Source organism: Gossypium raimondii, chromosome 6, assembly GCF_025698545.1.
Source record: "Gossypium raimondii isolate GPD5lz chromosome 6, ASM2569854v1, whole genome shotgun sequence".
Taxonomy (NCBI): Eukaryota; Viridiplantae; Streptophyta; class Magnoliopsida; order Malvales; family Malvaceae; genus Gossypium; species Gossypium raimondii.
In genome coordinates, this window is record NC_068570.1 from 3806079 (window position 1) to 3818200 (window position 12122).

Here is a 12122-nt window from a genome sequence, read left to right on the forward strand (position 1 = left end):
CCAATTAGAATTAAATTTTTGAATCAATATTAAAGTGAAACACATGAAACTTAATAGAATCCCATTTAAAGTAGGGTAAACTACAAAATAGTCACTTTTGTTTGCCTCAGATTACATTTTAGTCACTTATGATTGACATGTTACGTTTTAGTCACTCACGTTATTGTTTTGTTATGAAGTAGTCATTTTTCCGTTAAGCTCCGTTACTTTCATAACAGAAATCCTACGTGGCAGTCCAAATGGGTTTTAAATGCCAACTTGGATGTCCAACTGGGATGAGAATAGTTTTTCAGACAAAATGGAAAACAAAACCAAAAGAAAAAGGAGACAAACGATTTTTCTTTTCCAGTTCAAGGTGTAATTAATTTAAAAGTTTTAATTAATTAAAAACCTATCTTGTCCCAATTGGACATCAAAGTTGGCATTTAAAACTAATTTGGACTGCCACGTAGGATTGTCGTTAGGGAGGTAACGGAGCTTGACGACAGAGTGACCACTTCGTAACAAAACAATAGCATAAGTGACTAAAATGTAATGTAAGGAAAATAAAAGTGACTACTTTTATAGTTTACCCTTTAAAGTATTATCAAATGAATTTAGGATTAAATTTGAAAAATTGAAAGAGTATTAAGGATAATGCGGAATTAAACCTTTCTTAATTAATTACAGGTGTAACAAAATTTTTCAAATATAATTAAAATAAGTAACAAGTGAGGTTATTATCCATTTGTTGACTGACTATTAACACAATAAGATTATATAAAATAAATTATTTATTGTAGTATTAAAAACTCAAAAGAAAAGAGAAAGTCAAATTGCAATGTCCCACTTGAAGTAATGTATAAAGGAGAACTAACATCTTACGCGTAAATGCTTTATAAAAGCTATTCCATATATTTACATACACGTCCTCATCTTAAATTAATATTATCAACATTTTCACTATTAAACTCTTCCCTAATTTTGTTATATACTCCTAATACAATCTCTTGATTATAATCAAAATTAATTGTTCAGGTTCAGATCATCGGGATCAACTTCTTATTTCAGATCAATACCTTAACTGATTTTTGGTCCAATCAATTCGATTAACTGATTAGGCCCGTTCTAAAAACAGTAAGGATATCTCACAATTAATTCCAAAGTTAGTAAAGGTGCCGTAGAGGCCCCTATACTAGGAGTTAGATTGTATTTTACCTCTCTTATTAAAAAAAGGGTAAATTTATTCTTGTATGTTAGATAAAAAATTTCATCAATTTTTACTATTAAAAACTGTCATAGTTGACAGAATAATATGGTGAACCATATTTATAGTAAAAATTGGATGATGTACATAAATTGATGGCGAATTCAATGATGCAAATCAACCTGTTTTAAAAGTACTAATTCTTTGTTTGAAATGTTTGTTTTTTCAAGGAATTTGGGTAAATGGGAATAAAGATTTGAGACATGTTGTTAGTGTATTAATGTCGTGTTATAGTTGGTTAGACATTAAAAGTGGAAGGAGGAAGGATATTTGGTAATGCCAAATGCCAATGGAAGCATTGGTTGGGTTAAAAGTTAGAAACTGTCCCTTCCTCCGCCGTCCACACGCCCTGCCCAAGTGGCCATTGTTTCACATGTGGTAAAGTCGACCAAAGGGGTTACCTGTTTTTTTCTTTTCCTACTGAAATCAAACCAACCCATACTTTAAAGCTAGCATGCTTTTTTTAACTCAAAAGTTGTGAAAAGAAATGCCACCCGGAAAGGAATCTTATTGCATTCTACTCCCATTTATTGGGTGCAATAGATGAAATTTTTTTTTTAGTATTTTTCGTATCGTTTTATGATTTATATTCAAGGATTACGAGTATTTCTTTTAATAATGTTATTTACAAAGTTTAAGTTTATGCTGTTATTTGAGAATGTAATATACATTGCTATTACATTCAACATTGATGATGATACATTGTTTTCAAACAATAATAACAAATATAATGAATTTCAAACTTAATCAAATTTTTACTACAATTAAATTTTAATGTGGAATAGAAAAGAATTCTTTAAAAAGGATAAATATCAAATTTATACATTAACTTTGTTGTAATGTGCAATTTGATACAATTTTGATTTGGTACAATTATATATATGAAACTTGAATTGCGTTTATATATACTTGAAATTTTAATTTTGATTCAATTGTACATAATTAAAGAAATGAAAACAAATAGTTATATTTGTTTGTGTATGCAATATATCAACATAAAAATAATGCTAATTCGATGATGTTTTTAATGATTTGTGAAAATTGAATCGAATCAAAATTTTATGTATAAAATTACACAAAATCAAAGTTCATGTATAATATTGTACATTTGGTCAAAGTTAACGATAATTTTAATATTTATCCCAATATATATATATAATCTAGGTTTGTATCGGGGTAAAATGTCTTAAAAGTCTAGTAAAACTATAAAAATTGAACTATTAGGAAAAAAAAGTCTTTTGTTCTTCCTTCAATAGTAGGCGTAGATGTTTAGTTTTGGTTATTAATATTTTATCTCTCCTTGAGATAAATAAAATTATGTTTTAGGAAATTGTGATTCTGAGGACAATAAAAAAGTTAACCTAGAACAAGTGGTAGCGTAGCTTCACTTGATTTTTCTCTTTCGAAAAAACAATTCTTGTTTAGCATAATTGTTGTTCAAAACAATCATTATTAAAAATAACTATATCTAAAACAACTATTCTCAAAACAAGGCTTTAGTTTAGAATAGTTGCCATCTAGTGTAGCTTTTAGTTAGGAGCAACTCTTATTGGAAACAACTAAGGTTCAGAACAAATTGTTTAAAATAATTGTGTTTTAAGAATAGCAATATTTGGAACAATTGTTTTGAACAACTTCTATTTAGAATAATTATATTTTTTGAAGAAGAATCATGATTCAAAACAAGTTCCTCCAAGAAAAGCATCACCACGGAACAATTATGTTGAGAATTACTCATGTTTGGAGTAATTTAGAATAACCCTTGTTTAGGAACAACCATTGTCTTGTGACCACCTCGCCAACCCTCGACAGGCGCAAGCACCGTGATTGAGCGAGAATCAACACTAAAACAATATTTAAATCCAAACAATTACGTACAATATCTGCAAGTGTGACAAGTAAGTTGTAATATAAATTGTATAACAGGGTATAAGAGTGCTTCGAGGATCGAACCCAAAGAAGTTAGCGATTAAGTGAATTCTAGCTACAAACATGCAAATAAAAAGTCTAACAAACTACTCACTCGAGGCTATAATACTACAACCATTCAGGAGTGCTATAGTACGACAACCATTTAAGAGTGTTATGATACTTGTAATGGCCTAAATTCAAGGTTATCGGAACAGTGGTTTCGTAACCAAAAATCCGATTTAAAGATAAATTTATTTTAATATTTTTGTATAAATATTGATATGATAGGAAATCGTATGAAAATATAGATAGAAGAATTTTACCGATTTAGTGGTTAGTTAGAAAAAGAAATTATTGAAGAAATTGAGTAAAAACAAGGTATCGAGACCTCGATCTCGTAAAACCGAGTCAAAAATATTTTTATAAATATTTATGAAATGTTAGTAATATGGTATTAAAATTTCGTTAGAAAATTTTAATGTTTGGGTAGTCAATTAAGTAAAAAGAACTAAATTGAAAAAGGTGTAAAAGTTACTAGAAGGATTAAATATCTCAATTGTTAAATGAGGAGGGACATAAATTGTAAATAAGCCAAAAGAAGATATTTTGGGCCGCATAAGCTGAGAAAAATCAGGAGAATTAGTGAAATGAGGGTAAAATGGGAAAATAACAATTTTTATTAACACAAAAATGGGACCAAATTGGAATATCTACAATTCTCTTCATATTTTCTTCATTATCATCAGAAAAAAGCTTCCTAGGGGTTTATTCAAGCTGGTAATTCATAATTTTTGCACCAAGTGAGTTAATCCTTGCCTTGTTCTTGTAATTTTTGTGTTTCTAAGACTTTTACAACTAGGTCCTATTACTAAATTCATTAGTTTTTGATTTTTTGGATGAAATTGAAAGTCACTATGGTTGAGTGCTGTAATTTTATGATGAAATAGCATGAAATTGAAGCTTTAATTTGTTTATGATATGATTTTATTAGGTAATTTCAATAGAAATTGATTTGTAGGACCTAATTGTGAAAAAATTTGGAATTAAAGTCTAGTGCTAAAATTCTGATTTCCAAAGGTTATAAAGTAGTTTAAAGTGCTAGAATAAAGTGTTAATTGAGAAAAAATCATATCAATTGAGAGGTTAATTGAGAAGGGATGAAATTAGGATTTATTGAAAGCTTAGGGGAAAAATGGTAATTAACATCATGCACTAAAACAGTTTTGGACAGCAGCAGCAGTCTAACTTTGAAAAATCACCAAAAATTTTAGAGATCTAATTAGAGCATGAATAAAATATGAAATTAAAGCTTATTGAGTCTAGTTTCTTAAAAAGAAAAGGTGTAAGCAATGAAATTGTAAATCATGAGATATAATAAATTTTGTGAGACAAGGTCAGAATGAATTCGGGTTCCCCTGTTCTTAATTTGAAAAATCATCAAAAATTGGAGAAAAATAATTAGGGATTAAATTTATATGTTTAAAATCATTAATGAGTCTATTTTCAAAAATAAACAAACAAGAGCATCATTTGAATTCTGTACAATGAGATAATTAATTTTTAGTGAAGAGGGGTCGGAAATGTCTAACAGTGAAACATGGGAAACTTTAAAGAATAAACTGTACTTATTGGCTGAACAAAAAAATTTTAAAATTTTATGGTAAGAATATATATGAGTCTAGTTTCAGGGAAAATTAGCGGATCTTAATTTAGAGTTCCCTAGCTCAAGATATAAATAATTTAGTGACTATGACTCAGTGAGACAGCTTTGAATGCACTATAAATAATAATGGAATTATAGAGAATGTTACATATGAACATGAAATGTATTAGATTAATGATTAAATTTATTTATTTAGATCCAGAAAATTCAAATACAAAGCTAGATCGAGGAAAAGAAAAAGTTCGGGATTAGTAGATTTTTGTTTACGAACAAGTATCGAGGTAAGTTCGTGTAACTTGAATTATATTCTTAAATGCTTGAAATGTTTGTTATTGATGTGAACATGATTTGAATGTTCATTGTATGAAAATTGATGAAACATTGATATATTTGATAAAAAGGGAAAGAAATCCCGGTTGAATGGAAGGAAAATTCGATGGATCTCTAAAAAGGAATTGACGGTAAAAAAGATCTAGCCCGGACGGGTGATCCTATTCTGATATAGCCCTCCCGAAGAATATGTGAAAAATGGATTTAGCCCGGACGGGTAATCTAATCCGAATTAGGGTCTGAATTTAGCCTGGACTGGTAATTCAGATTCAAGCTCATTAGAGTAATTGTCATTGCAGGGGATTTAGCCTGGACTAGTAATCCCGACAATACTCTATGAGTTTATATTATAGGGGATTTAGCCTGGACTGGTAATCCCGCTGTAAGGATGAGGTTCGCGGGAGTGTGCTCTCTGAAATGGAAATGTACGCACATAAATATTAATTGACGGACCCGAATTTGTACACTAAAGTGTACCCCTGAAAATCCATCGAAATTCCAAGTAGTTCAACGGGATAAATTATATGGAAAAATAACAAGAGAATGGAAATCATGGTATTGATGAGTTCATCAATCATGGTATATATTATTGATACATGGAAATTATTGGACTAATTTGAATGTTGAGTTTGTGCATGATAGGGGAATAATGTATTGAATGAGTGTATGAATGTTTATTGCATTGTATTGAAAATATTAGGTAAGTATAATTCTTGTTACATGAGCTTACTAAGCACAAAGTGCTTACCCTGTTTCTTTTTCCCCTGTTTTGTAGTGTTAAGAGCTCAGAGGTCGGATTCGGTCAGAGACGCATCACACTATCAACCTCAAGATCTCGGTATATAAAGAAACTTTATTTTGGAAATCAATGGCATGTATAAGCTAATAAAGTAAATATTAATGTGAAATGAATGTAAGGTTAGCCATTCGTATGGCTAAAAAATTTTGGTTTTGGTATGTGATGAGGTTATCTTATGAATATGTTAAATCTATCTTGAAAATATGTTGAAATGGATTGGTTGTGTTGGATTGGTCTCGGTTTAAAATTGCAGGGAAGATTAGATATTTATAAAGGGGTTATATTGAGTTCCAAAAAAAAAAATGGGATTTTGCGAAAAATTTCTTATGGTTTCGATTTAATCTTGGTTTGGTCCCAATGTATGTTTTGGGCTTCGGAGGCCCATCCAAGGGACGTCATGACATGTTTTGATAAATGAATATTATTTAACTTGTAATAACAAAAAAATTATTTGGTAAAATTGTAACACCCCTTACCCGAGATCGTTGCTGGAATCGAGCACGAAGCGTTACCTAACTTACCTTACTAAATCGGAGCATAAAAATTTTCCTTTAAAAATTAATTCACTCACGTTCAATCAATATGTCCCTAAAAAGGATCATCAAGACACTAAAACATGCAATGAAAACAGTTCGGGTCCAAACCGGGAACATTAAAAATTTTCCAAATACTTAAACAAATTAAAAATAATTTATTTCACTGTTCACAATAAAACTATCTGACTGCGCAACAGTCACTAAATTAATTATAAATCGAGTTACGAAACTCGAAATTTAAATCCATAAATTTTTCCTAAAACTAGACTCATATATCTTATTATCATAAAATTTTTAGAATTTTTGGGTTGGCCAATTGGTACAGTTTATTAGTTAAAGTCTCCCCTGTTTCACTATTCAACAATTATGAACTCTCGTCACTAAAAATTAATTATCTCATTGTGCAGATTTCATATGGTGCTTTCGCTTGTTTCTACTGAAAATAGATTCACCAAGGAATAAAGAAATATAAATTATAACTCATAATTATTTCTATATAATTTTTAATAATTTTCTAAAGTCAGGACAGAGGATTCCAAAATCATTCTGACCCTATCTCACTAAAATTCAAATATCTCATAATATAAAATTCATTTGCCTATACCGTTTATTTTATATGAAAATAGACTTGATAATATTAATTATATACCTCATTCACTCTCTAATTCCATTTCTAATATCCTCGGTGAAATTTTCAAAATCACATCACTGCTGCTGTCCAAGAAAAAAAAACTATTCCATTGCAAATTTTTTTTAGTCTCATAATTTCTTTGTATTAACTAACACTCAGGCATACATAACACTAAACATATTATTAATTAGCCATCTCAATAGCTAATCATTATCAAATAACTTTACTTCCCTATTTCAACCTTTTTCGAAACACAATCCAAACAATTAACCATGTTATTTAATCAAGCATGAAACCATACGTATCAAAATAAACAAGCCATTTTCGCATGGCTCATTATATATATATATGCATCATTCAAAATTTATTCCAAAAAGTAGTATAGACTATACATGCCATAAGTTTAAGTTTAACTTTTATAGATACCGATAACGGGCGATAGTGTGATTGATTTCGTTGAAGATCTCCGATCCCGCAACTAACTTCCAAAATCTATAAAACCGAGGCAAACACATATGCACGGTAAGCTATCAAAGCTTAGTAAGTCATAAGCAAATAAATAATTCAATGTTATTAATAGTTCAGAATCACATAACCGAATTATTCAATTCATATTCATATATATATATATATATAAGCATAAAAAAATCATAATTTTGATATCACATACCCTTACCATTTGGCCAAAGATAGTCTTTAATACACACACACATACTTTCATTTGCATCATCTAATTTGTATCACAAATGAAATAACCAACTTACCTTGATATCATATATTATTTAACTATTACATACTTGTAATATCATGTACTTATATGTCACATTCATCATTCATTGGATTCGCACAATTTATGCTAAATAATTTGTCGAAGCTAATAATGACGTTGCACAAGTAGTGCTCTCTTTTATTTAACCAAATTGATCTTGGTATCGCACACTTAGTGCTCGTTATTCGACATCGTCATTTTTGTTTCGCACACTTAGTGCTCGTTATTCAACATCGTCATTTGAATTTCGCACACTTAGTGCCATTCGTATAGCCATAGCTATTCCATACTCGCACACTCAGTGCTAAATATCAGTAAATCACATCCACGTCTATTTCTGTTACCCGAACTTAAACACATTCAGCTAGATATATATTTGCATGTTTTCATTTCAGCATATATATAACTAATATTTATTTAGAATTTATATCATCTATTTGCTTATAAACTTACCTCGGACAACGATAAACTGGAATGGAACGATTAATCGACGACTTTTGTTTTCCCCCGATCCAAGTCCGATTTCTTTAATTATTGATTTGTAAGGAGAAAAGCTTGCTGAAATTTTTGAGCTCTCAAACCCCTATTTTGCTGCTAATTTTCGGTGGTGAAGGTGGAGAAGAAAAGATGATATCACTGTTTTCTTTATTTTATGATAAAAATCAATTTAGTCACCAAATTTTTACCTAACCAATTGACCAAATCTTTTCTTGGTCCCTATGGCCGGCCACCACCCTAAACAAGGCCTAATTGCACACTAGGGACCTCCAATTAATATTCTATAGCTTTTAGACACCTTTAGCTTGTAAAATAGAACTTTTACACTTTATGCGATTTAGTCATTTTATCAAATTAAGCACACAAACAGTAAAATTAAATCATGAAATTTTCACACATATTAATTCACAAATTATAAACACAGAAAATAATATTTAAAAATTTTTCTAACTCGGATTTGTGGTTTCGAAACCACTATTCCAATTAGGATCGAATTCAGGCTGTTACAGCAAGTGTGACAAATCAGTTGTAATATAAATTGTATAGCAGGGTATAAGAGTGCTTTGAGGATCGATCCCAAAGAAGTCGGCGATTAAGTGAATTCTAGCTACAAACATGCAAATAAAAAGTCTAACCAACTACTCACTCGAGGCTATAATACTACAACCATTCAGGAGTGCTATAGTACGACAACCATTTAAGAGTGTTATGATACTAATTAATGACCAAAAAATTGCAAAGGACTAAATTGTAAAGAGAACAAACTACAACCCTATCAAATATAAATAAATATCAATATTTTATTTTTTAAAATAAATTAAAATTTATTATTGATATAATAATATTCGACTTGATTTAAGTTAAATTTTGCTTACTCATAATGAGCTATTTTTTAAAATTGTCTTGTATTTTTAAGAAGAGAAGATAATTGTAAGAAAAGAAAGTTTATTTTCTATTAACCAAGAAGTCATATATTGCTAGCTAAGCTATTTTTTGAGAGACAAGCATCGGAAAAAGTGAAAAATACTTTTTGTAAGTAATTTTTATGAAGAAATCACACATAGTATTAAAAATTTCCTTCTAAAAATATTTATCCAAATAATGCAATTACAATTGTTAGTATTTTAAAGAACTCTAAGTGTGTTTGGTTGAGAGATTTGGAGAAAGAATTTCATCCATGATATTTTCAAAATTTTAAATATAAATTTATTTATTTGGGTAAAAATAATGAAAATTTTCAAATTTTGTAAAGAACTTTCAGTATCTTGTTTTTTTTTTTCAAATCCACTTAAAGTGACTTTTTAAAAAAGTTTCTTTTATTTTATTTAATACATACGGCACTATAAAATAATAATAAACTTCAACACTCATTTTATTAAAATATGATATATATTTTTAAATTTTATTTTATTAAAATATTTATAAAATTTTCGCAAATCTAATTGAATTTTTTATATTATTTATTTTCAATATCATTACTCTTTTCAATGGGTTCCATTTGTTTGTTGTTATGATTGGATTGGTGAGGTGTAGTTGACTAATTTGTCCATTATCTATTTAAACTAACATTATTAATCCACAACATTTTGGAGAAATTAAGGAACAGAGCTCAACCCCTAACATTGACAAATACTTTTCAACTGCTGCATGACATTACATGTTATTTTTGAACTGAAAACAGGGCAGGGGAATTGGTCCTAAAATTCCAACCTATTTTATATAAATAGACAAAACAGGGAATTGGTCCAAAATTCATGACTGTTCCAGCTGCATTTATGGAGCTCAACGACATATTTATGTGGTGGTTGTAAGAAAATTCCAACCAGAAGTCACTTATTTCACCTCTCAATTGTCAACCTAATTATGTCTACTTATACGTTTTCCTTTTCATTTTTGTATTTGTTTGACTATTTTGTTCCAACATATGAAGAGCTTACGTTTAAAGCAATAATATATTTATTTATTTATTTATCCACGAATGAAGTGTTGTTAAAAATGTCGTAAATTTTATTAAAAGTTAGAACAAAAATATAAATTAAATAATAATTCTTGGTATGATTTGCTTGAAAATTGGCAGGTTTCAAGCTTTTAAATTAAATAATAAAATGAGTGGTTAAAATACGTTGTTAGTCTTTGTGCTTTTATATAATTTAATATTGAGTCCCAATTTACCTTTTTAATTTAGAATCCTTGTCCAAGTATTACCATCTTGGTAGTTTCTGATAAAACTTGTCAATATAATATGTTTATTTTTTGTCAATTAAATGACACGTCTCATGAGGTCAGCTTAATCAACATGCAAATTGATAAGATCTGACAGAAAATATGTACGATTTTAATGATTGGATTGCAGTTTTTTAAATCAAAATAATTGGAGGACTTAATTTCTAACCTTTTAAATATAAGGACTAAATCTCATATTTTGTCAAGGCAAAGGGACTAACAGCATAGTTTAAACTAAAATGAGGTGTCATAAAAGGAGAATTGTGGGGGAAACTAAGACTTTAATTTGTTTTCCTTTTAAAAAGGAGTGGAAAAGAGAGAGATAGAAAAGAAAATGGGAATAATTAAACAGGGAAAAAAGAAATTGTATAATAGTGTTAAATAAAATCAGATGAACAAATTACCGATTCTCAATTTCAAACAATAGAAAATCTTGTACTATTCCTTTTATTTTTATTATTATTATTTAATGCTTCGTGAAGCCTTATACTTGAAAGTATTAGGAGTCGAATTACATTTTAATCTCTCTACTCAAAAAATAGATAAATTGATCCTTATACATTAGATCAAAGAGCGAACTGGTTATTCCATTTCTACCGTTAAAAATTATTCCATGTATGTCATCATGAGATACATGTGGCATGCCATATGCCACTATCTAGTTATTCTGTCAGCCACGCTAGTTTTTGACAGTACATAAAGAGATAAAATTTTTAACAGAAATGACCAATTTATTCTTTGACCTAATGTACAGGGACTAATTTATTTATTTTTTAGTAGAGAAATCAAAATATAGTTCGATTCTTAATATAATGACCTCAATGATACTTTTACAATTCATCGATGTTAAATTTGAAATTATGTTGTCAAAAAAAAAATCAAAATATGATGAGGGAATGAAATATTTGTTAGTGGAACATATCATATTGTGAATTTATTAGATTATCCCAAAATTATGATTCCTTTCAAAATAATAATTTAATAATGGGTTTGGATAAGTTTCAATGGTGCATAGCTGTTTCATCCCTATAGATATAACCAAAGGCATATTCATGAACAACTTATCAAACATCATTTGAATCTAATTTCAACTGATAGTTATCTCACTTTGGTTTTAAAAGTGGGGTTGACTTAAACTGTGCCATGGAACCGAATCCAATGCTTAGATTTTTTTTTTAATTCAGTTGATTAAAAGAATTGTAGTACCATTTGATGCTTTTATGCGAAAGAAAAGGAACCCCATAATAAAATTGTTCGATGGCTTATGAAATTATGAACCCTAGCTATCTAGGGTTTTATGGTTTACATATGCCTACGAGATAAAAAGAGGTACGATTTCCATGATTCTTGCGATAGTTGCTTCTTAGTATCATGACACATGAAACATCCATTAGTATTTCTTTTAAAAAAATCAAAGGGTCTGTAAACTAACTATTGGTATAATGATTGTTGATGTCGAGAGGTGGTGAAGATTGAAAACGGTTCACCTTGTTCGGATACTATTTTTGGTGGTTGA